This window comes from Trichechus manatus, unplaced genomic scaffold (genome assembly GCF_000243295.1).
Source record: "Trichechus manatus latirostris isolate Lorelei unplaced genomic scaffold, TriManLat1.0 scaffold00081, whole genome shotgun sequence".
NCBI lineage: Eukaryota > Metazoa > Chordata > Mammalia > Sirenia > Trichechidae > Trichechus > Trichechus manatus.
Window position 1 is genome coordinate 9,790,070 of NW_004444017.1, and position 22,592 is coordinate 9,812,661.

At 37.1% G+C, this 22,592-nt stretch overlaps 1 pseudogene; it reads left to right on the forward strand.

The window, feature by feature from the left end:
- Positions 1 to 15,210: 15,210 nt before the first annotated feature.
- On the forward strand, positions 15,211 to 16,801 carry LOC105756537 (tigger transposable element-derived protein 1-like; annotated as a pseudogene).
- The last annotated feature ends 5,791 nt before the right edge of the window (positions 16,802 to 22,592 follow it).

A 22,592-nucleotide genomic window follows, 5' to 3' on the forward strand; every position in this document is an offset into this window, starting at 1 on the left:
GCTGCTTTTGTGCAGAGAAAAAGTCTTTGCAGCTCTTCAGGGCTTTAAATTAATACTAACATTATTAAAGGTACAATTTTTTAAAACCAGTTTTTCTCAAGCCTTTAAAGTCTACCTTACAGACTTTATTATTTGATTTATGAATCTAGTAAATTTTAACAATCACTTTCAAGAGAGCCTTTGAATAATGTTTGATCAATTCAAGTTGAACACATTCAACTCCCAAGCAGGTCCCTTTGTAACTTAGTTAATAAAATCCCCTTAAGTATTTAAACTTCATTTATAAATTTAATACATTCAGTTTTCTTTTTAAGCTTTTCAAATGCCTGACCTACCAGTCAAACCTTAACAGCTCCGGTAAATCTAATAAATTAAACTTAAATAATAAATCACATGTTCTCTTAACCATTCCAATACTTTTGAAATTTGATTAAATTCTCTATATCTTTCCACTTAAAGGTAAAAGTCTAAAATACATTACTCAATTACACATTTTAAATCAGAATCCTAAGGCTAATCTGTCATAAATTCACTGATACACCTTATGGTCTTAAACATTAAACCTCTTTATATACTAGATACATAAATATTGCCCCATGATTAAAAACCTATTCCTAAACCTAACACAAAAGTGTCAGTTCTGTAGGTCTGATTTACTTCATCATTTCTATAATTAATTTAAACTTTTCTGGGGTGAAAAGATAGTTACCTCCTACATTTGATCTGAAAAAAATTGATGTTGCTATCCCAAAGAAGTTGGAGTTACCATTCTGGAAGAACTAGATTCTCCATCAGTGGGCTAAAATCTGCTGCTGTTGAGTCAGTTCCGACTCACAGTGACCCTATAGGACAGAGCAGAACTGCCCCATAGGGTTTCCAAGGAGTGCCTGGTGGATTTGAACTGCTAACTTTTTGATTAGCAGCCTAACACTTAACCACTGCACCACCAGGGCACCGTATCAGTGGGCTAAGGATGCATATCAGCTAGAGACTTTTGACCAGGATGCTTAAGACTTTAGGGTGATAACATAATGTCTTTTTTATGACAGCAGCGTATCCCTAGTCCACTGCCTTTATATGAGGTTCGTGCCTTTTGGTTCAAATTATGCAATTCTTCTTTACATACTAAGTTCTTTGCATAACATGACTCTTTTGATCCTTACAGCAGTTGTGTAAGACTACATTTATATGCCCGTCTTATAGTATTGCTGCTGAGGAAATTGAGGAAAAAAGAGATAAGTTGACAAAGATCACATAGTGATGGATGCATATTTAAACGCTGGCAGTGTTGTTGTCCACCATTTGTCTGTCAGTTTGCCGTACTGTGGTAGCTTGTGTGTTGCTGTGATGCTGGAAGCTATGCCACCGTTGTTTCATATACCAGCAGGATCACCCATGGCAATAGGTTTCAGCAGAGCTTCCAGACTAAGACAGACTAGGAAAAAGGACCTGGTGATCTACTTCCAAAGAGAATTGGCCAGTGAAAACCTTTTGGCTAGGCAGTGGAATATCGTCTGAGATAGTGCCAGAAGATGAGCCCCTCAGGTTGGAAGGCACTCAAAATACGACTGGGGAAGAGCTGCCTCCTCAAAGTAGGGTCAACCTTAATGACATGGATGGAGTAAAGTTTTTGGAACCTTAGTTTGCTGATACGGCATGACTCAAAATGAGAAGAAATAGCTGCAAACATCATTTCATTTTACTTGGATCCACAACACCCATGGGAGCAGTAGTCAAGAAATAAAATGTGACACAATGGCTGCATCAATGTGCTCAAACATAGCAACAGTTGTGAGGATGGCACAGGATTGGGCAGTGTTCCCTTCTGTTATACACAGAGTCACTATGAGTTGGAACCGACCTGATGGCACTTAACTAACTAGTGTTGTTGTGCTTACTCCCTATGAAATATTCTCTATTGTAGCGAAGGCCAAGGGGGACTTTTGTGTCCAACTAGTTTAGAGAGTGGCTCCTCCTAGGTTCAAGAAATCCCCTTATTTAGTTTTGTAATACCCCTACTAAGGTTGTAGCTATCTTCCTTCCCAACCTCTTTACTTTCTGATTGAACTCTAGTTCATTTGTATGATTATCATGCAAATGAAGGGGCACCACTAAGATGACTGAATTTTCTTATCTCTCATGCCTTTGTCTGGATCTGTTATGCCAACCAAAGTCATGCTAATCATATTCTGTTATTTATCTAGTGTGTCTATATACCTTTATTTTTGTCTTCTTACCTGACATTAAGGAGCCCTGATAGTGCAGTTGTTAAAGTGATCGACTGCTAACCGAAAGGTGGTCAAGTTCGAAACCACCAGTGGCTCTGCGGGAGGAAGATGTGGCAGTCTGCTTCTGTAGAGGTTTACGGCCTTGGAAACCCTTTGAGGTTGCTATGAATCGGAATTGACTCAATGGCAGTGGTTTTTTTTTGGTTTTATTTAAAAATCTGACATTACCTTCTCTTACCTTCATAGACAACTACAGTACTCTTTCTCCCCAACCCCTTATTTTTTATTTGATCTTCTGCAGTGTGAATTCTACTCTTTAATACCATAAGTGTGAGTTAATTCTGTTATTGCAATTTTAGTTTTCTTGAAATTCTTCCTCATTCTACGCAGCTTCTTTTGTTTTAAAAACTCATCTATAAGAAAGACCTAATATCTAATCTAAATTTTCACCTTAGTAAACTCAAAAAAGAAGAGCAAATTAAATCTAAAGTAAGCAGAAGAAAAGAAATAATACAAATTAGAGCAGAAATCAATGAAATTGAAAATAGGAAATCAGTAGAGAAAATCAACGAAACCAAAAGCTGGTTCTTTGAAAATATCAATAAAATTGGTGGACCTCTGTTAAAAATAATCAAAACTCACCAAAATTTGAACATAAGGTTTATTATGAGCTGTTGTTCTATGTGCATATTAAAAAAAAAAAAAAAAGCCGTTGCTGTAGAGTCCATTCTGACTCATAGCGACCCTATAGGACAGAGTAGAACTGCCCCATAGGGTTTCCAAGGAGCAGCTGTTGGACTTGAGCTGCTGACCTGTTGTTTAGCAGTTGAACTCTTAACCACTGCACCACCAGGGCTCCATTTATATTTGCACTTAAAAAAAAAAAAAAAATTTAGGTAGAAATCTAACAAAATATGTATAAGATCTGTATGAGGAAAACTAAAAAACTTGGAAGAAAGAAATCAAAGAAGATCTATCTAAATAAATGGAAAAATATTTCATGTTCATGAATAGATTTAATATTATTAAGATATCAATTCTTCCCAATTTGATCTGTAGATTCAATGCAATCCCAATCAAAATCCCAGCAAGTTATTTTGCAAATATTGACGAACTGGTTCTAAATTTATATGGGAAGGCAAAATACCTAGAATGGCCAGCACAATACTGAAGAAGGACAGAGTTGGAGATGTGACAGTACCCGACTTCAAGACTTACTGTAAAGATACAGTAGTCAAGAGAGTGTGGTATTAGTGAAGGAATAGACAGTGGGTTAGTGGAACAGAACAAGGAGCTCAGAAATAGACAAAGCAAATATAGTTAACTGATTTTTGACAAAAGAGCAGAAGCAATACAATGGAGAAGAGGTAGCTTTTTCAACAAATGGTGCTGGCTATGAGTCAGAATCGACTCCACTCGATGGCAAGGGTTTTTTTTTTTTGGTTTAATGTAAATGTACTTTTAATTTAAATTTCAATTGTTCATTGTTGGTATAGGAAAGCAATTGACTTTTGCATATTAATCTTGTATTCTGCAGTCTTGCTATAATTGCTTATAAATACCAGAGATTTTTTGTTGATTTCTTTGAGGTTTTCTACATGCACAATCATATAGTATAAATAAAGACAGGGTTTTTTTTGGGGGGGATGCTGGAACAACTGGTTATCTACATGCAAAAAAATCTAGACATAGAGGCTACATCTTTCACAAAAATTAGCTCTAAATGGATCATAGACTTAAATGTAAGATGTAAAACTATAAAACTTCCAGAAGATAACACAGGAGAAAATCTAGGTGACCTTGTGTTTGGAAGTAACTTTTTAGATACAGGAACCCCTGGTGGTGTAGTGGTTAAGAGCTATGGCTGCTAACCAAAAGGTTGGCAGTTTGAATCCACCAGGCGCTCCTTGGAGACTCTGTGGGGCAGTCCTATAGGTCACCATGAGTCAGAATTGACTCGACGGCAATGGGTTTTTTGGTTTTTAGATACAACAACAAAAGCACAATCCACAAAAGAAAACAAATGATAAATTGGACTTTATTAAAATTAAAAACTTCAGCTCCGCAAAAGACACTGTTAAGAGAATAAAAAGACAAGACTCAGACTGGGAGAAATTATTTGCAAAATATATCTGCACTAAAGGACTTGTATCCAAAATATCTAAAAAACTCTTAAAACTCAACGATAAGAGAACAACCCATTTGAAAACTGGGAAAAATATCTGAATAGACACCTGACCAAAGGATATATATAGATGGCAAATAAGCATGTGATTCTCAACATAATATATCATTAGAGAATTGCAAATTAAAACAATAATGAGATACCACTACTTACCTATTGCTAAAACCCAGAACACCGAAGACACCAAACGCTGAAAAGAATGTGGAGCAACAGGACCGCTCATTCATCACTGATGGGAATGCAAAATGATACATCCCCTTTGGAAGGAAGTTTGGCAGTTTCTTACAAAGATAAACATAAGCCCACCATATGATTTAGCAATCATATGGTAAAAAAGCTCTCACCCAAATGTGTTGGAAACACGTCCACATAAAAACCTGCACACAAATGTTTGTAACAGCTATATTCATAATTGCCAAAAATTTGAAGCAACCAAGGTGTCATTCAATAGGTGAGTGAATAACAAAGAAAGTCAGTCTGAAAAAAATTACTGTATGATTCCAAATATATAATGTTCTGGAAAAGGCAAAACTATAGAAACAGTAAACAGATCAGTGGTTGTCAGGGGTTCCAAGCGAAGGAGGGGGGGATGAAGAGGTACAGCACGGCATTTTTAGGGCACTGAAACTATTCCGTGTAATACTGTAATAGTGGACTCATGATATTATGCATTTGTCAAAACCCATGTTGTTGTTCTTGTTAGGTGCCATGGAGTCAGTTCCAACTCATAGCGACCCTATAAGGGTCAAAACTCATAGGACTGTATAACATATTAGGGTTACTGCACCCTAGTGTAAACTATGGACTTTAGTTAATAATAATGTGTCAATAATGGCTTATCAGTTGGAATAAATGTACTACATGAATGCAAGATGTTAATAATAGGAGAAAGAGTGTGCAGGAGGAAAAGGGGTATATGAAAACACTGTACTGTCTACACATTTTTTTTTTTTTTGGTGAAACTTCTCTAGAAAATAAAGTCTATTAAAATAATAACAATAAAAAAGTCACTTTGTTGTCTTTTGTTTTTGACCCTTTCTCTCCTAATGGCTTCCTCTTTTGATGTCATAGGGAACATTTCCTCATGTACAGTAATTCAATTGAGACTGCCAAACTAATTCTTAGAATTTTTTATGATTCCTGTAAGTAAAGGATTTTCAGGAGTGTGCTCTTTCTCTGAGATCCTGGATGTTTTCCCTTTCTTTTTTTCCATGATTCTTTTTCATACACTCTTGGGGAAGGGAAGAGGTCTTCCCATAGTCAGAGCCTGGCAATCAAAGAGGAAGCAATGTCATTCACTGTCTAGCCTGGCAATTTTCAGGGGTTTCGGTCTGAAGAGAGAGCATTGATGGTTCAGTGGTAGAAGTCTCACCTTCCATGTGGGATACCTGGGTTGATTCCTGGCCAGCGCACCTCATGCGCATCTATAACGTGTCTGTCACTGGAGGCGTGCATGTTGCTATGATGCTAAACAGGTTCCAGTGGAGCTTTCAGATTAATATAGACTAGGAAGAAAGGCCTGGCAATCTTCCAAAAACTAGCCAATGTAAACCTTATGGAATCACAATGGTCCAAAGGGGATGGCACAGGATGGGGCAGTGTTTTTTCCATTGTGCATGGGGTTACCATGAGTCCAGGGTGACTCGGCAGCAGCTAACAACAATAACAATCTGAAGAAATAGATTGGTGGGTTACAGGGGTGCAAGGAGTAAACAGACTCTGGCTGCTCAGGTTTATGATCCTTCAGACCCAGGTCCTTGAGAACCAGCAAGCATGAGTTTTAACCCATTTTCTGGTGCGAACTATTTAGTTGAAATACTTCTCAGTGTCTAGTAATGAGTTGTCTGTCTTATATTTTTGATGGTGGTGTGGGTTTTTATATTTTTGTAGGACTTTATAGATATTTTAGCTGGGAACTGGAAAAGGCTGTATCAAGTGTTGCCAACCAAACTCCACTTAAATCAGAAGTTTTTAACTATCATTCTTCACTATAACTCTTGAAGACCCCTATGGAATAGTTTGATATCCCAGTTGACTTATTTCCTGGATTTTTAGTGGACTTGGCTTTATCTCTTTTTGTTTTCTTTTTCTCTGACAGATAGTCTTCAAAATCACATCTTTAAATAACTAGAACTGATTATTATTTTCTTTTGGGGGCAGAGTTGTTATTTACTCATTCACAGAAACCCAAGCAATGTGTGTGACTTAAAAGAAATCATAAAACATTTAGCTCACCTATTGTTGTTATAATAAAAAATACAATAATGAATGCAACATTTTATTCTGTAAATGAAACAAATAATAAGAGGAAAGTTGGCCCAAATGAGAGGATGGGGAAAGGAGAATTCTCAAGGATAAATCTTAAAAATTTCATCAGAAAAACACTGTTGGCTCTCCATTGTGGAGTGTAGAGTCTAAATTCCTTTGCCGGGCGTTCAAGACCACCTACAATTTGAATTCTGTCTACTTTGCAGCTTGATTCCTTACCACCTCCCTATGAGAACCCTGCACAAAAGACAAAACAGTTTACTGGTCTGACCTTTGGAGCAAACATGGCTTTGTTCATAATATTCCCCTGCCCAGAATGTTCCTCCCACTGGAGTCTGCTCATCTTCCAAGGCCCAGCTCTAGAGCTACCTCCTTTGATCCAAGCAGCCAACAGTGGAGTCTACATCCTATGAACTCTCTAGCATTTATGGTTGGACATTTATGTAGTGAGCTATTATCTGCATTCTTGTCTTATCTCTTCAACTTGACTGCAGTTTCCAGCCTAACAAGGACCCCATATTGTACTCCATGTTTGTCCTAAGCCCCAGCAAATTGACTTGCACAGAGTAGGGCTGCAATGAATAGGTTATTTGATTGAAAGGCGAAAGATAAGAAAAGAAAATGAAAATAAAGGAAAATGAAAGGGGGGAAAAGGAGAGATGGGGCAGACAGAGAGAGAGAAAAAAAAGATAGAAACCCATTGCCATCAAGTTGATTCCAACTCATAGCAACCCTACAGGACAGAGTAGAACTGACCCATAGAGTTTCTAAGGAGCACCTTGTGAATTCAAACTGCCAACCTTTTGGTTAGCAGCCATAGCACTTAACTGCTACACCACCAGGGCTTCTGACATAAGAAGAAAGAGAAGAGGCAGGCAGATAGGGAAGAGTGAGACAGATATCACTTTCTTCAAATCAGAGAGATTCACTTTTCTATTTTTAGTTGAAATGCCTGTTAGCATGCCAGTGCCCTCAGCACTGGGGAAAAGAACTTGTCTGCTTTTATTTACATGTTTCAAAGCTTATATTTAAAATAAACATTTATTTTCCCATGGAATGCTGCAGATTTTGTATTGTGTCAAAGAATGTGTTCGGGTTTTTAAAAAGCATTTTGGAAATTGGTGTCTGTCAATTTTCTAGTTATTCCTGTGAGTCTCTCTAACATTCACATTATATCATTTTTGCCTAATCTTTGTTAGTTGAGAGATTAGGGCTGTCTTCGTTTCACAATACCTGAAAGATTATATTTGAAAAATGAGAATTTATTTCACGATGTGTACATTTTTTTTTCCCAAACCAAATCAAATCTGTCATTTTTTCAAATCTAATCATTTTTGTTTTGGTTCTAATTATTTCTTGGTGGGGATTATATGTAGAATAAACCAAAAGTAAGAGTGAAAAAACTCATTGGGAAGAAATGAGTTGTTCTGTGAGCAGAGCTCTTAAGCTGTTTTTATTAAACCTCCAGGGGCTTAATTCTGAGCTCGGTTTCTTGAATGATCACTGCAGCCAACTTAGGCTGTGGATTGTTATGTTGCTGCGGGTTCAACACCACCTCATAACATATTTTCTTGGGCTAAATGAAATGGAGCCTAAATATGATTTCCAGACTCTTTCCCACTTTTGCTTACTCTGAGGTTCAAGTCAGTAAGAGATTTAAACATCCTGAATCCTTTGGGATACATGCCCTTGCTGAAAGAGGGTTGATGTGACTCGACAGAGCTTCTTGAATTTATATCATTCATTAGTGGGAATGAGTTGCCAAACTTTTCATCTGAGTCTACTACATGGTAGCAAATATTAGGGTGGTCAATTCTGGAATTCGGCTTGTATGTGTTTTTTCCCCTGACTACTGTTTGAGGGCACTTCTAGTGGAGAGGGAGGTGTATCTGGAGGCTCTGGGAGGAGCCATAATAAATGATGTAGTACAGAAGAAGCTTTTGGTGTTATATTCAGTTCAGGATTAAAGAATGCAAAAATCCCCTGCACTTGCTGATAATTTTGACACTAGAAAACCAAATTAGAAGGTAAGAACACAATAATGGGAATGGAGGATGGTAAGGGAAAAAAGAGATTTCAGGTAGAGGGATAAGCATATGCAAAGGCCCGGAGGCAAGAGTGAAGGCAGTTCTGAGAAGTGATAGCATAGTTAGAACATGGTGTGTGAGTTGAGAGAGTGGAGAGAGATGAGACAAGAGACGTAAGCCAAGGGCCTTGTATGCCTGGATTAGAAATTTGGACTTTGAGCTTCAGAGAATAAAGGTGATCTGATGCCATGAAATAGTAATAATAATACATAGCAGTGAATGCCTGAGGAGTCAGTCTGGTAACCATCACCTGCCACAGCACTTAGCAGGGATTTACTCAGGGCTGCAGCTGGCTTGTACGGACTCTGTATGAACTAGACATAGGTCCTGGGTGGATGATGTTCTACTTATCTATTGCTGCATAGCAAACCACCCCAAAGCTCAGTGGCATAAAACAGCCATTTTATTATGTTTACAGACTCTGCAGGTCAGGAATTCAGACAAGGCACTGCTGGAATGTCTTGTCTCTGCTCCAAGATGTGTGGGACCTCAAGTGGAGAGACTAGAAGGCTGGAGGTGACACAATATCTGAGTATCATCTGGAGGTGTCTTCACATACATATTTGGTGATTGATGCTGGCTGTTGGCCAGCACCTTAGCTAGGGCTATCAGGTAGAACACCTACATGTGGCCTCTCCATGTAGCTTGGGCTTCCTCACAGCATGGTGGCTAGATTCCAAGAGTGAATATCCCAAAAGGCAGGAAGGGGAGGCTACCAGTGTATCATTTCCACTGTATTCTACTGGTCAATCAGTATAAAGCTCAGATTCAAAGGGAGTGGACCAAGGTCCCTGTTTGCACTTGGCTGGTAATCAAAAGGTTGGTGACTGGAACCGACCCAGCGTCTCTGCAGAAGAAACAAGCCTAGCAATCTGCTTCCATAAAAATTACAGCCAAGAAAATCCTATGGAGCAGTTCTACTCTATAACACATAGTATCTCCGAAGTCAAAAATCAAGAACAAAGGGAGTGGGTTATACGTTCCACCTGTTGATGGATGCAGTATCAAAGAATTTGAAAGCCATTTTAAAAATCATCATATATTAATTAGAGAAAGAGGACTGCTCCGGGCAAGAAAAAGGTGTTCCTTTTCCCAAACAAATGTAGCCCCACACCATGGTATCCAGCTTGGTGTAGCTCACATCAGAGGACACAGGTTAGATTCAGCCTCCACTCTCCCTCACCTTTGTTGGAAGCCTTTGTGCAGTTCACAACCTGTACAACCATACACAGAGGCCCTGGGCTGAATAAATCCCATGTACTCACTTCCTCTCTGCCACTCCTCAAAACCAAAAGGAAAAATGCCTTTTTCCATGCAGCTTCCAGCCTTCCAGCCTTGCTCCCTACATCTATTATTTTTCCTTGTGGTTGACTCCATTTAATTACTTTTTTTTTTGGTCATATGGCTTGTGCTGGCCCTGGGCCTTCCTTAGTTGATCATTTTAAAAAGGACTTCACATACATCCATTACTGAATATTCATTTGTTGTCTCCTTAATTTCTCCCCCATCTCTTCCAGGAATAATGTTGTTGTTAGTTGCAGTCAAGATGGCTCCGACTCGTGACCTTATGTATAATAGAATAAAACGTTGCCCTGTCCTGCATCATCTTCATGATCGTTGGTATGTTTGAGTCCATCATTGTGGCTATTGTGCCAATCCGTCTCATTGAGTGTTTCCCTCATTTTTGTTGATCTGCTACTTTACCAAACATGATGTCCTTTTCTAGTGATTGGTCTTTCCTGACAATGTGTCCAAAATAAGCAAGCTGAAGTCTTGTCATCTCACTTCTAAGGAACATTCTAGTTGATTTCTTATAGGATTGACTTATTTTTCCCTCTGGAAATTCATGGTCTATTCAATATTCTTCACCAACACCACAATTTGAATGCATCATCCAAATACCTGAACATACTTCAAGCAATACCTGTAATAGGTATTGCTTCTAAAAGACCCAGTTTTCATGAGTTGTATTTTCTATTTTGGGTCCTTTCATTTTGGAGAAATCTTAGAAGTGCCAACCCTCTTTTCTCTTAAAAACTTGTAAGTTTTAAATGTTTATTAAGTCAGAGATTTTTAAACAACTTTTTTGTTTAATCACACATTATATAATATGCTTGAAGCTTACCCTAACTCTTGCCTGAAACGACTGGCATTAGAAGAAAGTGGGCAAGGAATTGAGGTAAAGATGATGTATAGTGGTGAGAAATGGTTGCTGAGGTAAAATCAACAGATCTATAAATAGCAAAGAATAGGAAAATGGTCTATGATAGCATATGCATGATCCCACTAGGAGGGAATGGGTGGTGATGAAGAGACTTTGGGGCAGGACATCTTGTACCAGCTACCAGTTGCCCCTGTTAGCCAAGGACAATTTGGTTATTATACAGATGGATGAGGAAGTCAGGGGAGTAGGGAGGGGGACATTGGGGAAGAGAGAACATTCGTATAAATGGTATATTTGCAAATAGCATACACTGAGAAATCGATTAGCAGTATTACATTCTATATATAATTCTCTGATTTATTTCCTGATTATAAGTCATTCAGGCTCTGGAATTGTGTTAGATACTTATTTTATATATCCCAGTATCTAGCCAATGCTAGGCCTGTAACAAGACCATTAAAATATGGAGTAGAATTGGACAGTGATTTCTAACAAACAGAATTTAGAGCCAAAATGTTGGCCTTTAGTGTCATGTGATCCGCTGCCTTCGCTTCTCTTTTCTGGATTTAGGATATTTTGATCAGGGTGGTGGCAGAACAACTAAGAGAAGGAAAAATGACTTTAGGAATTATAAAAACTGGCTTAAAATTGTCTGAGAATCATCTGAATATTCAAATTATAGAAGAGTGGAAGTGTTTTGGACATTGAAAAATTCTAAATAAATGCGTTTTGTTCATCACATATTAATTTTAAGGGACTATTTCAAGCAAATGGAAAATTTGTGCAGATAGCATTTCCTGTACCTAAATGCTGACTGTTGGTAAATCCCAGGTGAAATCAGAATGACCTAGTAATTTAAGTGGGCACACTGGGTTTCAAAGTACCGGTTCTACTTTAGTGAGCCCTATGGTCAAATTTTAGCTTCCTTTGGGTACTCACAGCCCCTGAGATGTACTGCCTCCCTGCTTGCTGTTCCCTCTACCAAGATAAGGGAAAAAATCAGGGCCTGAGGTTGCCAGTGAGATGGCAACCGAGTCTGGAAAATCTTTCCTTGTCAAGCCGAAGGGTTACAGAATGGACAGTGAAATACTATTGTTTAAACCGCCCTCCTGTGTGGATTTTAATGCATGGTCTCTCTACCTTTAATCCACATATAAGGGATTATACTGTTAGATGATTTGGCCACTAGACAACTCTGTCCTAATGGATCCATTTTTACCCTTGCACACTTTTTTTTTTTTTAACCCACTTAAAGAAATGTGAAAAAGACTGGTTTTTAAAGCTCTGCTCTACTCTTCAATTCAAGGCACCCTTATCAATTTAGGTTAAAAGCATTTTTTGAGGGGTGTGATATTTGTATAATTCCATATTTTATCCAAAGAACCATTATTTTATGTACCATTAAGAAAGGAGGAAAAAAAAAAAAACAAAACCTGCCCATTAATTGTAAGATTAATTGTAAGATTAATTCTGATTTCAGAGATATTAAAAGATAAAAAATTGTATCTTAGAATGAAGTAAGATATTTTTATTTTTTATCATTATTTACACACGTAATTTTATGTAAATATATTTCTAGTGCAGTCTATTTTTCTTCCCATTTTGCCATACACTACCCCCCAAAGGTATATGTGTGTGTTTATGCATTTGTGTGTGTGATACATACGTATCACACACATGCGCATATCATATAATTAAATTGTATACACAATGTAATATTTAGAATGTTTATTATCTATAATCTATATTTACCTCCATGATCATATAATCATATATAAACCTTTATATACACACATAAATGTAAAATTTTAGGGGGTTCATCATTGTTTTATAATAATGTTTTCATAAGCGTTTTTTCTACATTTAGATTTCCTCACTCAGAATACCCTGTGGAAGCTCCTTCTATGGTGAAGTTCTAATTCATGCTTTTCGAAGGCTGAGTAGTATCCCTTGATGGACCCAAATGATGAGCATTCACTTTGTTTCCAGTCTGTTGTTGTTGTTGGCTTTCACAAACAGTGCTACAATACACATATTTGTAGTGTGTTCTTATGTATTGGAGCATTAGTTTCTTGGGCTAGATTCCCAGGAGGGGGATTATTTGGGTCACAGTTATGTGTATTTTTATTTTTAATGAATGTGAACAGATTGCTTTTCAAAAGACTGTTAAACAATTCACATTTTCTTTTAAAAACCATTTTTACTCTTGTACACATTTTATCCTCTTTAAGAAATGTGAAATGAACATGTTTTTAAAGCTCAGCACCAGCAATACTCTTCCATGCTTTCCCAATTTAATGGGTATAAAGGCTGTCTCATTTTTACTTTTTCATTTCCCACTCCACAGTGAAATGAAATATCTTTGAATATTTTTTGGCCATTTATATTAACTCTTCTGTGAGTTTTCTCCCCCTCTTCTTTTCCTATGGGGAAAAAAGATGGTACCCTTATTTTTAGGTTTTGTGTGTATGTGTATGTGTGTGTACAGATATATTCTCTGTTTTCCCTCTGTTTTACAATATTTTTTCCCACATCTGTTGTTTATCTATTCATTTTGTTTAAGGTACCTTCTGCCGCTTTTATGTCTGATTTTTACCTAGTCAGATATGTCTGTTTCATCTTTTACTGTATGTGAGCTTCCAGTTTGGATTAGCAAGGAATCACCTGCCCCTCAAATACACACATAATCTCCTAGTTTTTTTTTTTTTTAATATTTTTAAAAAATATTTTTATGCTTATATATTTAATGCATCTGGAATTTGTTTGGTTATATGGTGCAAGATGGTAGTCCAAACAGTTTTATTCCTGATGTGCAGCCAGGATAATTTATTAAGTAATTCATTTTTTACCCAATGAAATGAAATGCTACCATTGTCACATATTAAATGCTCATATGCTGGCATCTGATTCCTGATTTTCTGTTATATTCCAGTGATATAATTTTCTATTTATTAGTCAATACCATATTCTTTTAATAGTATGCTCTAATACCTGGTAAAGCAAGTCTTCTTTTTTTTTTTTCTTTTTTCTTTTCTGTTCTTAGGTATTTATTCTTTCATAAAAAAAAAGGTCACTGTAACTAATTTTTTATTTTTAATATTTACTTTATTTTTTGATGTGTGGAAAATATATACAGCTGAACATACACCAATTCAACAATTTCTACATGTACAATTCAGTGGCATTGACTACATTCTTCAAGTTGTGCATCCATTCTCACCCTTCTTTTCTGAATTGTTCCTCCCCCATTAACATAAACTCATTGCCCCCTAAGCTTCCTATCTAACCTTTCATGTTGCTGTTGTCAACTTGATCCCATAGAGATAGTTCTTTAAAAAAGCACAGTGATCAAAGCAGACATTCTTTACTAATCAAGCTAAACTATTGTTTGTTTTAAAGAAGACTCCAGGGGATATTTTTGGTTTAAGGTTTAAAAGTTGTCTCATGGAACTAGTTTTGGGGGTTCTTCCAGCCTCAGTGGCTCTAGAAAATCTGGAATACAAGAACATTTAAAATTATGTTGCATACTTCCCCCCCTTTTGATCAAGATAAGAGCACTGGTGGTACAGTGGTTAAGCACTAGACTGCTAACTGAAAGGCCGGCAGTTTGAACCCACTAGTGGTTCTGTGGGAGAAAGATGTCACAATCTGCTTCTGTAAAGATTTACAGTCTTGGAAACCATATGGGGCAGTTCTACTCTATTGTATAGGGTCTCCATGAGTCAGAATTGACTCAGTGGAAACCGGTTTGGGTTTTCTTTGGTTGATTATGATTCATCTGTGGAATCTTTGATCAAAATGTTCAGTAATGGCAGCTGGCTGTCATCTAGTTCTTCTGGTCTCATGGCAAAGGAGACAGTTGTTCATGAAGGCTATAAGCCACACATTCCATTTTCTGCTACTATTACTGACTCTCCTTTTTCCTCTTCTGCTACTGGAAAACAATTTAAATCGCATTAAATGTAATATAGACATGTTGATCGATACAGATGTAGATACAGACATTTTTGTGGTATTAAGATCAAAGGCTACAGCCTTCAGTATGGATTACACCTGAACATAAAGAAAACAGTCTGAGAGACTGGACTATGTGAAGACACAGCATCAGGAATGGAGGAAGACTCGTTAACAACCTGCAGTATGAACATGTCACAATTTTGCTTGTTGAAAGCAAAGAGGACTTGAAGCACTTACTGGTGAAGATCAAAGACTACAGCCATCAGTATGGATTACAGGCATACCTCATTTTATTGTTCTTAACTTTTTTGTGCTTCGCAGATATTACATTTTTAACAAATTGAAGGTCTATGGCAACCCTATGTTGAGTAAGTCTATAGGTGCCAGTTTTCCAACAGCATCTGCTCACTTTGTGTCTCTCTGTCACGTTTGATAATTCTCACAATATTCCAAACTTTTTCATTATTATTATGTTTGTTATGATGATCTGCGGTCAGTGATCTTTGACGTTACTCTTGTAATTGTTTGGGGGTGCCAAGAACTGCACCCATATAAGATAGAAAACTTAGTAAATGTTGTGTGTGTTGCTCCACCAACCAGCTGTTGCCCTGTCTCTCTCCCTCTTCTCGGGCCTCCCTATTCCCTGAATGTTCTCTATGACTTCTGAGTGTTCAAGTGAAAGGAAGAGTCGCATGTCTCTCACTTTAAATCAAAAGCTAGAAATGACTATGCTTAGTGAGGATGGCATATTGAAAGCAGAGATAGTCTGAAAGCTAGTCCTCTTGTGACAAACAACCAAGTTGTGAATGCAAAGGAAAATTTCTTGAAGGAAATTAAAAGTTTTACTGCATTGATCACACGAATGATAAGGGAGCTAGACAGCCTTATTGCTGATATGGAGAAAATTTTAGTGGTTTTGGGAGAAGATCAAACCAGCCACAGCATTCACTTAAGCCAAAACCTAATCCAGAGCAAGGCCCTAACTCTCGTCAATTCTATGAAGGCTGAGAGAGGTGAGGAAGCTGAAGAGAAAAGTCTGAAAAGTCACGAGGTTTAAAGAAAGAAGCTCTCTCCATAACACAAAAGTACAAGCTGAAGCAGCACGTGCTCATGGAGAAGCTGCAGCAAATTATCCAGAACATCTAGCTAAGATAATTGATGAAGGTGGCTATACTAAACACATATTTTCAATGTAGTGAAACAGCCTTATATTGGAAGAAGATGCCATCTAGGACTTTCATAGCTAGAGGGGAGAAGTCAATGCCTGGCTTCAAAGCGTCAAAGGAGACACTCACTCTCATTAGGGGCTCATGCAGTTGGTGACTTCAAGTTGAAGTCAATGCACATTTATCATTCCGAAAATCCTAGGGCCTTTAAGAATTATGCTAAGTCTACTCTGCCTGTGCTCTATAAATGGAACATCAAAGTCTGGATGACAGCACATCTGTTTACAACATGGTTTACTGAATATTTTAAGCCCACTGTTGAGACCTACTGCTCAGAAAAAAAGATGCCTTTCAAAATATTACTGCTCATTGACAATGCACCTGTTTACTTAAGAGCTCTGATGGAGATGTACAAGGAAATTAATGTTGTTTTTGTGCTTGCTAACACAATATCCATTCTGCATCCCATGGATCAAGGAGTAATTTTGACTTTAAAGTCTTATTATTTAAGAAATACATTTCATAAGACCATAGCTATTATAGATAGTGATTTCTCTGATGGATCCGGGCAAAGTAAATTGAAAACCTTCTGGAAAGGATTCACTATTCTAGATGCCAAAGAGAACATTCATGCTTCATGGGAGGAGGTCAAAATATCAACATAAACAGGAGTTTGGAAGAAGTTGATTCCAGCCCTCATGGATGACTTTGAGGGATTCAAAACTTCAGTGGAGGAAGTAACTGCAGATGTGGATTTCATTTTACTTGGAACCACAGTCAACGCCCATGGAAGCAGCAGTCAAGAAATCAAACCATGCGTTGCATTGGGCAAATCTGCTACAAAAGACCTTTTTAAAGTGCTCAAAAGCAAAGATGTCACTTTGAGGACTAAGATGCACCTGATCCAAGCCATGGTATTTTCAGTTGCCTCATATGCATGAGAAAGCTGGACAGTGAATAAGGAAGAGCAAAGAAGAATTGATACCTTTGAATTGTGGTGTTGGTGAAAAATATTGAATATACCATGGAATTCCAGAAGAATGAACAAATCTGTCTTGGAGGAAGTACAGACAGACTGCTCCTTAGAAGCAAGGATGGTGAGACTTCGTCTCATGTACTTTGGACATGTTCACAGGAAGAACCAGTCTCTGGAGAAGGACATCATGCTTGGTAAAGTAGAGGGTCAGTGAAAAAAATGAAGACCCTAAATGAGATTGATTGGCGCAATGGCTGCAACAATAGGCTGAAATATAGCAACGATTGTGAGGATGGGCAGGACTGGGCAGTGTTTTGTTCAGTTGTATATAAGGTCCCTAGGAATCAGAACCAACTTGATAACTCTTAAAAACAACAAGAAGAACATCAAGGTTTAGCATTATAGTAAATCTGAATTCAGTTAATGAGTTTTCCATCATGTTCTGTGGCCTGTGGTAGTTTATCCAACACTGGAATTATCTGTTCATTCAGAACATTTTAAGTTGTACGGGTATTTTGGCTATTTCCATGATGGTGAGATGCAACTATTATTTTCTACCAGGAGCTAGGAATGAGTTAAAGTTGTGTAATGCATAAGACAGTTCTGTACAACAAAAGACAGTTGTTGTTAGGTGCCATCGAGTGGGTTCCAACTCATAGCAATCCTGTGTACAATGGAACAAAATACTGCCTGGTCCTGCACTATCCTCACAATTGCTGTTTAGCTTGAACAGGTTGTTGCAGCCACTGTGTCAATCCATCTCATTGAGGGTCTTCCTCTTTTTTGCTGACCCTCTACTTTACCAAGCATGATGTCCTTCTCCAGGGGCTGGTCTCTCCTGATAACATGTCCAAAGTTTATGAGACAATGTCTTGCCATCCTTGCTTCTAAGGAACATTCTGGCTGTACTTCTTCTGAGACAGATTTGTTCCTTCTTTCGGCAGTCCATGGTATATTCACTATTCTTCACCCACACCATTATTCAAAGGCATCAGTTCTTCTTTGGTCTTCTTTATTCACTGCCCAGCTTTCCCATGCATATGAGGCTATTGAAAACACCATGGCTTGGGTCAGGTGCACCTTAGTCCTCAAAGTGACATCTTTGCTTTTGAGCACTTTAAAGAGCTGTTTTGCAGCAGATTTGCCCAATGCAATGCGTCATTTTATTTCTTGACTGCTGCTTCCATGGGCATTGATTTTGGATCCAAGTAAAATGAAATCCTTGACAATTTTAGTCTTTTCTCTGTTTATCATGATGTTGTTCATCGGTCCAGTTGTGAATACTTTTCTTTATGTTAAGGTGTAATCAATACTGAAGGCTGTAGTCTTTCATCTTTATCAATAAGTGCTTCAAGTCCTCTTCACTTTCAGCAAGCAAAGTTGTGTGTTCTGCATATCACAGGTTGTTAATGAGTCTTCCTCCAATCCTGATGCCATGTTCTTCTTCTTATAGTCCAGCTTCTCAGATTATTTGCTCAGCATACAGACTGAATAAATATGGTGAAAGGGAAACCCTGACACATACCTTTCCAGAATTTAAATCACACTTTATCTTCTCCTTCTGTTTGAACGATTGCCTCTTGGTCGATGTACAGCTTCCTTTTGAGCACGATTAAGTGTCCTGGAATTCCCAATCTTCACAGTGTTATCCTCAATTTGTTATTATTCACACAGTCAAATGTCTTTGCATAGTCAATAAAACACAGGTAAACATTTTTCTGGCATTCTCTGCTTTCAGCCGGTATCCATCTGACATCAGCAATGATATCCCTCATTCCACATCCTCTTCTGAATCCAGCTTGAATTTCTGCTGCTTCTCTGTCATTACACTGCTGCAACCATTTTTGAATGATCTTCAGCAAAATTTTACTTGTATGTGATATTAATAATATTGTTCGATGATTTACACATTCTGTTGGATCACCTTTCTTTGGAACAGGCACAAATATGGATCTCTTCCTGTTGGTTGGCCAGGTAGCTGTCTTCCAAATTTCTTGGCATAGACGAGTGAGCACTTCCGGTGCTTGCATCTGTTTGTTGAAACATCTCAATTGGTATTCCATCAATTCCTGGAGCCCTGTTCCTTGCCAGTGCCTTCAGGGTGCAGCTTGGACTTCTTCCTTTAGTACCATGGGTCTTGATCATATGTTACCTCCTTTAATGGTTGAACATCATCGAATTCTTTTTGGTACAGTGACTGTGCATTCCTTCCATCTTCTTTTGATGCTTCTTGCATCGTTTAATATTTTCCCCATAGAATCCTTCAATATTGCAACTCGAGGCTTGAATTTTCTCTTCGGTTCTTTGAACTTGAGAAATGCCAAGTTTGTTCTTCCCATTTGGCTTTCTAACTCTAGGTCTTTGCACATTTCGTTATAATACTTTACTTTGTCTTCTCGAGCTGCCCTTTGAAATCTTCTGTTCAGGTCTTTTACTTCATCATTTCTTACTTTAGCCTTAGCTACTCGATGTTCAAGGGCAAGTTTCACAGTCTCTTCTGACATCAATTTTGTTTTTTTCTTTCTCTCCTGTCTATTTAAGGACCTTTTACTTTCTTCATGTATGATGTCGTTGATGTCATTCCACAACTCATCTCGTCTTGGTCATTAGTGTTATATAAGTCAAATCTATTCTTGAGATGGTCTCTAAATTCAGGTGGAATATAACCAAGGCCATACTGTGGCTCTTGTGGACTTGTTCTAATTTTCTTCAGCTTCAACTTGAACTTGCATATGAGCAATTGATGGCCACATCAATTGCTCATCAACAAAGTACTATTCCACCAAAAATATCAGTAGTACCCCAGTTGAAAAACAATAGGTTTGAAAATCTTAGTTGAGAACCCACCTGATCTGGATGCTTTTTCTAATGGTAGCCTTTTTTTTTTGGTTTTGCTTTTTTTTTTTTTTTTAAATTTCAAGTCTTCCATGCTAATTGATTTCTTTTCCTTAGGCTTAAAAATGTGTTCCCATAGATTTTGGTATGTGATATCCTTATTTAATTCCTTTCAAAATAATTTGTCATTTCCCTTTTGATTTTCTCTTTGGTTGTCCTAGACCTTTCTAAAAATGTGTGTCTAGTAGTAATTTTTGGGGTGAATATCTTTTTATTGTTTATTCCTAATTATATTGTTTTATAGTCTTTAATTTTAAAAAATATATTAAAGGTTTTCTCTGTCGTTAGGTATATGACTAGTTTTATAGATGATCCATAGGTCATATCTCTCTCTCTGCACATACGCACACCCACACACATCCACCCACACACTCACACACATGCACACATTCCCTGTATGAGAATTAAAAGCTTCAGTGTAGATCTATTGAAGGAGCCCTCGTGGCACAATGTTTAAGCGCTTGGCTGCCAACTGAAAGATCGACTTTTCCAACCCACCAGTGGCTCTATGGGAGAAAAGACCTGGTGATCTGTTCCTGTAAAGATTTACAGCCTAGGAAACCCTATGAGGCAGTTCTATCCTGTCATATAGCATCACTGTGAGTCGGATGGCACACAACAACATAGATCTATTAAATAAAGTTTACTAATTGCATTATTCAATTTCTTTCTGACTTTACCTATTTTTTAGTGAACTAGAGTTGTATAGAGGGAGCCCGGGTGGCACATGGTTAAAGTGCTCGACTGCAAACTGAAAGGTCTGTGGTTCAAAACCACTAGCTGCTCCGTGAGAGAAAGATGTGGCAGTCTGCTTCCGTAAAGATTTACAGCCTTGGAAAACCTATGGGGTTGCCGTGAGTCGGAATTGACTCGATGGCAGTGGGTTAGAGTTGTGTAATTCTCAAAAAATGTATTGATGTCTCAAACTGAAATTATATTTTTACCAAGGTCTTATTGCATTTCTAATAATTTTTGTTTTTTATATTTAGCTGCTCTCATATAGAATTATAGTTATTATATCATCTTAGCCTATGTCTTTATCAAAGCATAATGATCCTTTTTTTTCTCTTTAGTGCTTTTAACATCAAATTGTACTTTGTCTAATATAAATTTTCTTATTTTGCTTTTGTCTTTCCCATACGTTTGTTTTCAATCTTTTAAAATCACTTCATTATAATTTGTTTTAAACTGCATACATCAAGGTTTTCTCTTTTAGTCCAATTTGATGGTTTCTTTCATGCAATGAGAGATTTCAGTCTATTCATTTTTAGTGTAATAACTTGATTTTATTCCTTTCATATTGCTTTATGATTTATGTTGTTCCTTTTTTTCTCTTATACTAATTTTAATTGATTTGTTCATGTGGCTATTCATTTTATTTCTCCTCTTGTTTGTTTGGAAGATCTTCTGTACTATTGCAGTCCATGAATGACTACCTTTCCTTTCCCCGTACTCATAATCTTATGTATATTTGTCTTATATTACTTGAAAAATAAGATGCTAGGTATTTTCTTACCAAGAAGTAGTTTCCCTTCATTTACCCCACCCCAATAAGGTGAGTCCTTTAGAATACTGTCATTTATCTCCTTCCTACTGTAAAAAAATTACATGTTTTGCATTATGAAAACAGAATTCTCTTACCAATAACACTAAAAGTCATCTTGTTAAATGTTAGAAATCTATGCACCATAACAAATAATCTTTTAGCCTTTAGAAGTAGTTTACACAATTTCACATAATTGTTTCTAGGTTACCAGGCTCACTGAAACCAAAGATGCTAGTTTCATTATTCATTAACTTCTACTTGAAACTTATTCTTTCAAAAAACATCAAGATCAGTGAATATATCCTGGTTTCAAGATTAATGAACATATCCTTTTTTCAAAACTTTAGGAGTCTTGTAACCATGAGTCACTGATCTTATGATTGTTTTGTAATTTTTTAGCAAAGTTTTCATTTAAACTTTAATAATATTTGAACACATACTGTTTTTTAATGTAAATGTCAGCCAATCAAATTTTGTTCAAGGTTTCTGATAACTTTGTATACAAGCACTTTAAGAATCCCAATTAATCAGAACACTCATTTACTCAGTAAATGATACGTTGCCCAATTGCAAATTGTCTAGTAAACCTGCATAACAATCTCTTAATATTGTTCTGAGTTGTTTATTTTTGACACTACCCTCTGTCCTTACAGCCCTTTTCTCTCTATGGTCTATAGATATTATTTCATCATCTAGTAAGTTCAAGTGTTGCAGAAGAGAAGTCTGATGCCTGTTTGATTCTTTTTCCTTTTTGGTAGATTGCTTTCTTTCAGTTAGGAAGTTTGTAAAATTTTCTCTTTCTCCTTAGAATCCATGAATTTTATTAGGGTAGTCTTAAGTCTATATATTTTCTCATCAATTCATGCTTGAACTTTGTCCTTGCAATCTTCAGACTCAGGTCTTTCTTCAGTTCAGGGAAATTGTCCTTTGTTATTTGTTTAAACATTGCATCTTTATCATCTCTTCCGGTCTTCTTCTGGAAGAAAAATGCTAAGTCTCCTGGCTGTGTCCCTCAGAAAAAAATTTTTTTTTCTTTCTCTTAATTTTTCCAACTTCTTATTTTATTTTTTTTTATCTCATTGTGTTGCTAGCTCTTTCCCATCTGTTTATTCTTTGACTT